The sequence below is a fragment of the Musa acuminata genome, chromosome BXJ1-8 (assembly GCF_036884655.1).
Source record: "Musa acuminata AAA Group cultivar baxijiao chromosome BXJ1-8, Cavendish_Baxijiao_AAA, whole genome shotgun sequence".
Classification (NCBI taxonomy): domain Eukaryota; kingdom Viridiplantae; phylum Streptophyta; class Magnoliopsida; order Zingiberales; family Musaceae; genus Musa; species Musa acuminata.
The window spans coordinates 42,300,332-42,312,819 of record NC_088334.1 but is presented as its reverse complement, the minus strand read 5'-3'; positions in this window follow the sequence as shown (position 1 = coordinate 42,312,819).

Sequence of the window (12,488 nt, the reverse complement as noted above, 5' to 3'; positions counted from 1 at the left end):
AGGTAGAAAGTGAGCAAAAAACTACAACAACGTGGTGAATACTGCAGTCATGTGATTCCAAAGAAAAGGAGAAGAACAAGGTAGAAAAACAAGAGAAAGAAATGGAAGAAGACAAGGACAATGCAGAGAGATAGTTCTCAATCATCTAGTAGTGTTTTCATATCAGATTAGATCAGATCTACAGTAGATTCTTATTGTGATTACTTGAGGAGAATTTAGTTATTGTGCACAGTAACATGATCCTTATATCATAGTTATTCTCTTGTGATTGTTGCTAAGGTTTTGGGAAAGAGATTGAAATTTGTATATTCATTATTCTTATAGTGGATTATCTATAGTTTGCCCCGTGATTTTTACCCTTCACATTAGAAGGGTTTTTCACGTAAATCTTGGTATTCTATTTAATTATGATTTCATTTAATTTCGCTACGTGTTATGGCCTGCTAATATTTGTTTATATACAAAAGTTTATTTCTCTTTATATCCTATCAACTGGTATCAGGGTTGTGGTAATTTAATTTTTGTATTTGAACATGGAGGTTAGTAGTGTTTCTTGCATGATTAGTTTAAACGAAAACAATTGGATAATATGGAAACGAAGATATCTTGTATTGCAAAGATTTGTATGGACCTTTGTAAGGGGATAGTGCAAAATCCACAACTATGGCAAATAATGAGTGGAAGAGGTTAGATCAAAAAACAGTTAAGTTTATTCGACAATGGCTTGATGATAGTGTCTTTCACAATGTTTCTACTGAAATTTCTGTATATTCTCTTTGGAAAAAGTTGGAAAGTCTCTATGAAAGAAAAACAATTGACAATAAAGCTTTTTTATCAGAAAACTTGTGAACCTAAAATATAGAGAGGGTGCTTCTATTGCTGAGCATTTGAATAAAATGTAGAGTATCACTAACCAGTTATCATCTATGAAAATATCTCTTGATGATGAGTTACAAGCATTGTTACTTCTCAATTCATTACTAGAAAGTTGGGAGACACTAGTGGTTTCCCTTAGTAATTCTATACCATATGGTATTGTGACTATGAGTCAAGTAATAAGCAGTTTATTGAATATAGAGTTGAGAAGAAAGAATTCAGCAATATCTCAGAATGATTCCAGGCACTTATCTCAGAGAACAAAGGAAGGTCAAAGTCTAGAAGTAGTTCACGCATGGGTAGAAGCAAATCAAGATCAAGAAAAGATATTGTTTGCTATAACTGTGGTGAGAAAGGACATTACAAGAACTAATGCAAGCAACATAAAAAGAGCAAGAAAAAGGAAAAATAAGTGGAGTAAAGATAATATAACAACCACAGGGTGGTGATTATTTGATTTTATCTCCTTCTTATGATATTTTTTCTTGTATGAATTAGGATCTTGAGTGGGTGATTGACATAGGTGTTTCTTATAATACTACTGTTGGGAAATCATGGGGGGCGACATCATATGCGCAGCGGAAGAACAAGAAAACAAAAATCCCCGATTCCCAAAAAGATGTTCGTCGTCGTGCGAAGATTGGTGCGCAAAATCCGCAAAACACAAAACTGCGTATAGAGATTGTGTTACCTAGGGAGATCGTATATCCCTGTTTCCTTGCAGATCCTCAGGAGAGGGTGAAGGAGGTCAAGCGTCCTCCTCTCTAGCGGTGATCCACACAGCAGGGTTGCGACGACGCTCCTCAAAACTCCAGGCCTACTCTGAGGTGGAGAGGGAGAGGAGAATAGGAAGGGCAAGCAAAGACTCTAGCCTATGAGGCTGTGAATCCCTCCTATTTATAGAGATCCCGTGTCAAAACCCTAATGGGTCCTTTCCCTAGTGGGTATTGGATCTGCATCCAATAAGACAAGGGCTCCGTCGGATATCTCATATCCGAACCTCTACTCATCGCAATGCCTACCATATGTGTGTGACCCTCTAGGCCCAATATCGAGCTGGCCGTGAGTCATACCTGTCAGAACTCCTTCTAACTAAGTGAATTATTATCTCTGTAATAATTCACTCGACTCATCGACTACAGAAGTACTAGGCCACTACGCCGTAGTCCCCAGACGATACAGGGGAATCCAATCCATTGGACCTGTCTGTCCTCAGTTACCATGTACCTATAGTCCCTCATCCATCTAATATCCCAGAGACCGTATATCGAGCATGGTGCTGTCAGACCCATACGGTTTCTACTTGAGTCTCGCTCTAATCGGATTCTCCCGGAGAACTCTTTCTCTCTCAACCCGAATGACCCTGGCCAGGGATTTGTCTGAGCAAGAACACATGGGATATTCCTCTCATGATACCGAGAGTGGATGATCCTCTATCGACACTCAATAGCCCTCGTAAGGTCGACTACCACTCCCAATGACCAGCTGTACTAGATCTGGGAACAGCCAAACCTATAAGTCTGGTATCAAAGAGTGGAGCACTCATACAGGACATCCTTGGTGTCTCAAGTCTAAGAACCAGATACACCACTAGGACTACGGAATCGTTGTCTGACAATAAGGCATCATCAACCATCCAGCATTCCGTAAGCGGATCAATCAGTGAACTCATTCTCCAATGAGCACCTGTACTGTATCCCTAGTGTCCCTACACGAGCAGCTATGAGACCAGCTGCATCCATCATATGGACGGGTATACAGCACACCAGTCTATCCGGTTATCACGATGTCCCTCTCGAGTAACCTATGACCGGGATTATTTAGGATATGTGTTTAAAGGTGAATCGATCTCATTATCGTGATCTCATCACGATCCGATTCCCATTGCACAAATCCAAGGACATCACAATACATATGCATTTATGCAATAGTTATAAAGTGATATACGCCAAAAATAAAAAAGATTCTGTATCAAGTCACACGTGCCATCACTCACGTGATTGGCTTGCTGGGCACTTATGACTAGCAATCTCCCACTTGACCTAAAGCCAATCACCTATGTGTCTGATCCCCATCAGACCCCTGTGACGCTCAAAGACAATCTGAGACAATGGCTTTGTTAATGGATCTGCAATGTTATCTTCGGATGGAACTCTTTCCACTGCTACATCTCCTCGGGTCACGATCTCTCTGATAAGGTGGAACCTCCTCAGAACATGCTTAGATTTCTGATGAGACCTAGGTTCCTTCGCTTGAGCAATTGCCCCGTTGTTGTCGCAATATAGGGAAATCGGCTCCTCACTATCCGGCACGACTCCCAAATCTGTGATGAACTTCTTCAACCAGACTCCCTCCTTTGCTGCATCTGATGCAGCAATGTACTCCGCCTCTGTGGTCGAGTCAGCAGTGGTATCTTGCTTGGAACTCTTCCAGCACACTGCTCCTCCATTCAAGGTGTACACATACCCTGAATTCGACTTGCTATCATCGACATCAGACTGAAAACTTGAGTCAGTGTAGCCTTCAACCTTAAGGCTATTACCTCCATATACTAGTAAAAGATCCTTAGTCCTTCTCAAGTACTTAAGGATACACTTTACTGCTTTCCAATGCTCCAAGCCTGGATCCGCCTGATACCTGCTCGTGACACTCAGAGCATGCGCTATATCAGGCCTAGTACATAGCATGGCATACATGATAGACCCTATTGCTGAGGCATAAGGTATCATATCCATGTTCGCCCTTTCTTCTGGAGTCTTTGGGGACATACTCGTAGAAAGCGATATCCCATGTCTCATCGGTATGAGACCTCTTTTGGAATTTTCCATGCCAAACCTTTTGACAATAGTTTCTATGTACCTGGACTGGGACAAGCCAAGCATCCTTTTGGATCTATCTCTATAGATTCTAATCCCCAAGATATAAGATGCTTCTCCTAAGTCCTTCATGGAGAAGTGTCTAGATAACCAAGCCTTTATTGTGGATAGCATTCCTATGTCATTCCCAATGATGAGGATGTCATCCACATATAACACCAAAAAGCTAATAGCGCTCCCACTTACCTTTCTGTATACACAAGGCTCATCTTCGTTCTTAACGAAGTCATAAGATCTGATTGCCTCATCAAATCTTATGTTCCAACTTCGGGAAGCTTGCTTTAGTCCATAAATGGATCTAAGCAACCTACACACCTTATCTGGGCAGTTCTTGGACACGAATCCCTCAGGTTGCATCATATACACCTCCTCCTCCAGGTTCCCGTTGAGGAATGCGGTTTTCACATCCATCTGTCAGATCTCATAATCATAGTGTGCTGCAATAGCCAATAGAATTCTGATGGATTTTAGCATTGCTACGGGTGAGAAAGTTTCGTCGTAGTCAACACCTTGCCTTTGACGATACCCCTTAGCCACTAGCCTTGCTTTATAGGTCTCTACCTTTCCATCTACTCCGATCTTTTTCTTAAAGATCCACTTGCAACCGATGGGTACAATACCTTCGGGTGCATCAACTAGGTTCCAAACCTTATTGGAGTACATAGAATCCATCTCAGAATTCATGGCTTCTTTCCACTTCCCGGAGTTTATACTCATAATAGCCTCCTCGTAGGTCTGAGGATCAATATCCTCTACATCCTCTGCTCTAATATGTCCCACATATCTCTCAGGAGGATGGGATACTCTATCAGACCTGCGTAAAGTTGAAACTTGTGTATTAGATACCTGAACAGACTCGGGCTGTAGAGTGGTGCTTGAGCTTGGTTCTCCAACCTCGCTCAATTCTATTATTCTCCCACTGTCTCCGTCAAGAATGTGTTCCTTCTCAAGGAACACTGCTCTCTTAGCTACAAAAACCTTTTGGTCCTCGAGATGATAGAAGTAATACCCACAAGTTTCCTTAGGGTATCCCACAAATTTACATCGCCCTGTCCTTGATTCTAACTTATCGGGGTTGTGTCTTTTAACATGGGCAGAGCAGCCCCAAATCTTAACTACTTTAAGATCAGGCTTCTTCCCTTTCCATATCTCATATGGTGTAGACACCACCGACTTAGTTGGAACTCTGTTCAGAAGGTAAGCTGCGGTTTCTAGGGCATATCCCCAGAATGAGATGGGTAGGTCAGCGAAACTCATCATGGACCGTACCATATCTAATAATGTACGATTTCTCCTTTCAGAGACACCTTTGAGCTGAGGTGTATAAGGAGGTGTCCATTGGGATAATATCCCATGGTCCTTGAGGAAGTGAGTAAACTCTGTACTTAAGTACTCACCTCCTCGATCTGATCGAAGAGTTTTGATACTCTTTCCAGTCTGGTTCTCCACCTCATTCTTATACTCTCTGAATTTCTCAAAGGCCTCGGACTTGTACTTCATTAAGTACACATATCCATACCTTGAGAAATCATCAGTAAATGTAATGAAGTAGGAGTAACCTCCAATGGCATGAGTTGACATGGGTCCACATACATCACTATGTATGAGTTCCAACAACTCAGTGGCTCTCTCTCCAGTTCCACTAAATGGAGAGTTGGTCAGTTTTCCACGAATGCAAGGCTCACAAGTTGCATATGACACATAGTCGAATAGATCTAGATATCCATCATTTAGCAACTTTTGAATCCTTCTTTCATGGATGTGACCTAGCCTACAATGCCACAGGTATGCACTGTTCAACTCATCTCGTTTCCTTTTGGACATATTTATATTCATGATATGTGGAGTGGTGTCTAACATAAATAAACCATTATGCAATGTTCCTTTCGTGATGATCTTATCATCTAATAATATCGAACAACCATTGTTCTCAAAAACAAATTTATATCCACTAATTGTTAAACATGAAATGGAGATAATGTTTTTGATAATAGAAGGAACAAAATAACATGCATCTAATGCAATAAAAGCTCCACTAGGCAGATGTAGGGCGACCTCGCCAACAGCTAAAACAGCAACTTTTGCTCCATTACCCATCTTGAGGTCTATCTCGCCTCTCTCTAGTCTCCTAGGCCTTGCCAGAACCTGCAACGAATTACATATATGATAAGCACTACCGGTATCTAATACCCATGTGTTATCATAAGAGTCTGACAAATGGAGACCGATCATGAATGTACCTGAAGCTTCATCAAGCTTTTGTTTCGCCCTTTCTGCAAGGTACTCTTTGCAGTTTCTCTTCCAGTGCCCATCTTTACCACAGTGGAAGCACTGGCCTTTGTCCTTTGTTGGGTCTTTCTTAGCAACCTTTGCTTTACCTTGTTTGCCCTTGCCCTTTCCCTTCTTAAGGGACCTTTCTGCTTTCCTTTTCTTTCTGGTCTCACCAGTGTAGAGAACTGGCTTCTCTTTCTTAATAGTACTCTCTGCCTCCCTCAACATATTGAGGAGCTCTGGGAGAGTCACCTCAAGCTTGTTCATATTAAAGTTCATTATGAACTGTGAAAAGGAATCTGGTAGGGACTGAAGCACAATGTCCACACACAAGTTATCCTCTAGGACCATTCCTAGACCTGTGAGTTTCTCTATCCACTCAATCATCTTTAGGACATGGTTCTGAACCGGTGTCCCCTCAGTCATCCTAGCGCGGAAAAGGCTCTTGGATATCTCATATCGTTGAGTCCTTCCCTGTTCCTCAAACAATTTACGGACATGTAGGAGAATGGATCTGGCATCCATCTTTTCATGTTGTCTCTGTAACTCTGGAGTCATAGAGCCCAACATATAGCACTGAGCAAGAGTGGAGTCATCAATGTACTTCACGTAGCGAGCGATCTCATCCTCGCTTGCCCCTTCTTCGGGCGTAGGCATCACTGTATCAAGGACGTACACGATTTTCTCCGCTGTGAGAGCAATTCTCAAGTTACGGAGCCAATCCGTATAATTTGGACCAGTGAGGCGGTTGACATCAAGTATGCCACGTAAGGGATTTGAAAGCGACATTTTCTGAAAATAAAGATGTAGCAAAAATGAATAACATGCAGATTTTGCAAGAAATAAACTATCAAGATATGGACTTCTATCTTAATATGCTCCCACTATTTTACTAACGAGTCACGCGACACCCTCAGCACGTGAAACGGAAGTCTCCGGCAGACTTCTAGTGGGGATCAGGATCCAATCAGCGTCTTAGTGTAACCTCGAGGGACTCGACCAATCACACTAAGCCTAAAAGGTAGACAACTCTTGCCGATCACAACTCCTTGTGATTCCCGTCCTGTTCGGCCTCCGAATCACCATGGCCTCGAGGGACTCGACCAACCATGATGCTCGGTTAAGTCAACACCTTCGTTACAAGATGAGTCTGATTTGATGATATACCCTCGAGGGACTCGACCAAGCATATCATGCCCTCAGGTCACCGGTGACATCTCTATGTCGTAAGCAAGATAGCGAATCGCGATATAGGTGAGTCTCGAGGGACTCGACCAACTCAACCTACACCGGGATTCGGTTCCTACTCATAACGATGGAAGGCCACGTGGGTCAATCTAATTGCCTCACGTTTACCGACTTAATATTATCGAGAGATGTTTCTATGATTTGGTCTCCTATTATGACATGTCACACATGTACATATTTAATATATATCTACATCGCATGCAAATATATATACATATCTAGTATGTGTATAAGCAATCACACCAGATGATCATGGACCACAACCTAATATGATTAGGCCCGAGCCAGTAGGCCTAATCACTCACATCAAGATCTATGTGTGCAACGGTGCATCTCCATGCCTTGTGATCGTCCATCTCGTCCTCGTTGGTTCCGTCGACATCTTGATGCATCTCCATGCATTACGATCGTCCGTCTCGTGGGTCCCGCTATCGCATCCACGCTCCCGCTGCGCCTCCTCATGTGATTACAACTTAATTATAGGCACGCAGGCCCGACAATAAACGAGAAATATAATGAAGGTTCGCAGACCTCAATAATAATAATCACAAGTACACACATCACACGGTCCATGATCATCCATCCACACATCATACATCACATGTATAAATAATCATCATCATGTAGGACTACTAGATAATAATAAAAATAATAATCAACTAAACCTTTTAATTAATTAATATTTTTTGAAATCAGGGACATGTAGGGAATTTCTCAATTCCTAAGGGTATTTTCGTAATTTTGATAAAAGACAGAAAGTGGAATTTCTCAAATTCACAAGGGCAAAACTGTCCTTTTGCTAGAAAACCCTAATTCCCTCTTTCTGCTGCCGCTGCCGCCGCCGCCACCCTGCTGGCGGCGGCCTGTGCGGCGGGGCGAGGGCGCTGCCCTCGCTTGCAGGCGGCACGCCCGCTGGCGGCGATGCCGCTGCGGGTGGGCGCCCCCTTCGGGCGCCGCTGCCTCCGCAGGCGATGCTGTACCGCCGGGCGGCCGCCCCTGTGGGGGGGGTTTCGCCCGCGGGAGCAGCGGCGGCAGGCGTCGCTGCCCTGCGGCGGCAGACGCCGCTTCCTTGCGGCGACAGGCGCCGCTGCCCTGCGGCGCCTCTGCCCGTGGGCTGCCAGCCCCGCCGGCAGCAAGGCTGCTGCAAGCAGGCCGCCGGCCGGCTGCTGCAGACCTGCGCTGCCCGCCTTCGGCTGCGCTGCACGCACGCAGATCGAGGGCAGCAACTGTTGCTGCCCTTTCTCGCTTTTGCGTCAACGATTTTGACGTCAATATTCTTCCTAAACACAACACACGCAGTTCAAAAACCAATCATTCGCACGAACAACCTGGCTCTGATACCACTGTCGGGAAATCATGGGGGGCGACATCATATGCGCAGCGGAAGAACAAGAAAACAAAAATCCCCGATTCCCAAAAAGATGTTCGTCGTCGTGCGAAGATTGGTGCGCAAAATCCGTAAAACACAAAACTGCGTATAGAGATTGTGTTACCTAGGGAGATCGTATATCCCTGTTTCCTTGCAGATCCTTAGGAGAGGGTGAAGGAGGTCAAGCGTCCTCCTCTCTAGCGGTGATCCACACAGCAGGGTTGCGACGACGCTCCTCAAAACTCCAGGCCTACTCTGAGGTGGAGAGGGAGAGGAGAATAGGAAGGGCAAGCAAAGACTCTAGCCTATGAGGCTGTGAATCCCTCCTATTTATAGAGATCCCGTGTCAAAACCCTAATGGGTCCTTTCCCTAGTGGGTATTGGATCTGCATCCAATAAGACAAGGGCTCCGTCGGATATCTCATATCCGAACCTCTACTCATCGCAATGCCTACCATATGTGTGTGACCCTCTAGGCCCAATATCGAGCTGGCCGTGAGTCATACCTGTCAGAACTCCTTCTAACTAAGTGAATTATTATCTCTGTAATAATTCACTCGACTCATCGACTACGGAAGTACTAGGCCACTACGCCGTAGTCCCCAGACGATACAGGGGAATCCAATCCATTGGACCTGTCTGTCCTCAGTTACCATGTACCTATAGTCCCTCATCCATCTAATATCCCAGAGACCGTATATCGAGCATGGTGCTGTCAGACCCATACGGTTTCTACTTGAGTCTCGCTCTAATCGGATTCTCCCGGAGAACTCTTTCTCTCTCAACCCGAATGACCCTGGCCAGGGATTTTTCTGAGCAAGAACACATGGGATATTCCTCTCATGATACCGAGAGTAGATGATCCTCTATCGACACTCAATAGCCCTCGTAAGGTCGACTACCACTCCCAATGACCAGCTGTACTAGATCTGGGAACAGCCAAACCTATAAGTCTGGTATCAAAGAGTGGAGCACTCATACAGGACATCCTTGGTGTCTCAAGTCTAAGAACCAGATACACCACTAGACTACGGAATCGTTGTCTGACAATAAGGCATCATCAACCATCCAGCATTCCGTAAGCGGATCAATCAGTGAACTCATTCTCCAATGAGCACCTGTACTGTATCCCTAGTGTCCCTACACGAGCAGCTATGAGACCAGCTGCATCCATCATATGGACGGGTATACAGCACACCAGTCTATCCGGTTATCACGATGTCCCTCTCGAGTAACCTATGACCGGGATTATTTAGGATATGTGTTTAAAGGTGAATCGATCTCATTATCGTGATCTCATCACGATCCGATTCCCATTGCACAAATCCAAGGACATCACAATACATATGCATTTATGCAATAGTTATAAAGTGATATACGCCAAAAATAAAAAAGATTCTGTATCAAGTCACACGTGCCATCACTCACGTGATTGGCTTGCTGGGCACTTATGACTAGCAACTACACCATGGAGAGAGTTTTTTGTTACCTACAAGTTTGGAAATTTTGGTGTTGTCAAGATGGGCAACTATGGCACGGAAAATATCATTGGCATGAGTGATATCTATTTAAAGACCAACTTTGGCTGCAAGTTGGTGCTTAAGAATGTGAGGCATATGGTTGACTTGAGGCTGAATTTAATTTTAGTTGGAAGGCTAGATGACGAAGAATATGATAGCAGATTTCACATAGGGTAATGGAAGCTCGGTAAGGATTCTCTTATTGTAGCTAGTGAAAAGAAATATCATACTTTATACATGTTGTAGGCTAAAACTTATGGTGAGTAGTTAAATACTACAGAAAAAGACTTCAGCATAGAATTGTGGTATAGGCGACTGGGACACATGAGCAAGAAGGGGCTGCAAGCTCTTTCCAAGAGAGAGGTATTACCAGATCTCAGAGGTATACATTTGAACCCTTGTATTGATTGTTTAGTTAGTAAACAACACAGAGTTTCATTTGCTAGTCCTACTATGTCTAAAAAAAATGTATGTCTTAAACCATGTTTATACAGATGTATGTGGTCCTTTAAGGACAAAAACTCTTGGTAGATATGTTGATGTTCTTGGTATAAGTAGTGCACTTTATTTTATCACTTTTATATATAATTTTTCCAGAAAAGTTTGAACCTATGCTTTAAAGACCATAGATCAAGTTATTAATGTCTTCAAAGAGTTTTATGTCAGAGTTGAAAGGGAGACTGAAAGGTAATTGAAATAAATAAGATCAGATAATGGTGGTGAGTATATAGGATTATTTAATGATTATTACAGGTCACATGGGATCTAATATGAGATGACAGTTCCTACTACACCTCAATATAATGCTATTGTAGAGAGGATGAATCGCACCATCATGGAAAAGATCAGATGTATGCTTTCACACGCCAAGCTCCCCAAAAAGTTTTAGGATGAAGCTTTGAGGACTGCAGTTGATGTGATCAACTTGTCACCATGTACAGCCCTAGATGGTGATGTTGCAGAGTATGTATGATAAGGGAAAGATGTTTTCTACAGAGTGTTTGGTTGTCATACATTTGCACATGTTCCAGACAATAAGATGTCCAAGCTGGATGGTAAGACTAAAGAATGTATTTTTCTTTGCTACTCACATGATCAGTTTGGTTATAGGTTTTGGGATCCAGAAAAGCAGAAGGTTTTTAGAAGTAGAGATATAGTCTTCTTTGAGGATCAAACCTTTGAAAATTTGAAGAAGAAGGCACCAACCAAGACTTCTGCAGAATGAGTAGCAGATTGTGACCCAATTACTCCTCCAGTATATCATGGTGATGGGGGAGATGTGTAGGAAGATGGTGTAGAGTCTGATATTGATCTACCTACAGGACATGTTGAGCAAGAAGAAGTTGGAGAGCAACTTCTCGTAGAACCTTAGTTGAGAAGATCTTCTAGACAACGTCAACCTTCCAAAAGATACTCTAAAGATGAGTATGTGATACTTAGTGATGTAGGTGAACCAGAGAGTTACTAGAAAGCAGTTGAAAGTGAGCAGAAAGAGAAGTGGTTAGTTGTTATGCAGGAAGAGATGGATGCTCTTCAGAAGAACCACATTTATGATTTTGTACTACTACCAAATGGAATGAAGACAAGGTTTTAAAGTTGAAACTGAAGAATATTATTTTCAACCAAAGTACAAAGCTAGATTGGTTGTATTGTTAAAATGTCTTCTATTCATGTTGCTCTTGATATTACTGCTAGTTAAGACTTGGAGGTTGAGCAGTTAGATGTGAAGACAGCTTTCCTTCATGGTGATTTAGAGGAGAAAATTTATATGGAGCAACTAGAAGGCTTCAAAGTCAAAGGTAAAGAGAACTTTGTCTGCAAGTTGAGGAAGTGCTTGTATGGGCTAAACCAAGCTCCAAGACAGTGATACAGAAAGTTTGATTCATTTATGACAGAAAATGGATACAAAAGAATAGCTTCAGATCATTATGTGTACATCAAATGGTTCGGTGAGAATTTTATTATTATCTTATTTTATGTTGATGACATGCTTATTCTTGGGAAAGATATATCTGTAATTGATAGGTTGAAGAAGGAACTAAGTGAGTCTTTTGCAATGAAGGACATAGGGCCAGCAAAGTAAATACTAGGCATGCAGATTTTTCATGATAAAAAAACCAAGAAAATTTGGTTATCACAGGAGAAATACATTGAGAATGTATTGGAAAGGTTCAGTATAAGTAATGCAAAGCCATTTGGTTCTCCTCTTGTAGGTCACTTCAAGTTGTGCTCAAAACAGAGTCCATCAATTGATGAGGAGAAGGAGAAAATGCAAAAGGTTTATTATGCTTCAGCAATTGAAAGTTTAATGTACGCGATAGTATATAT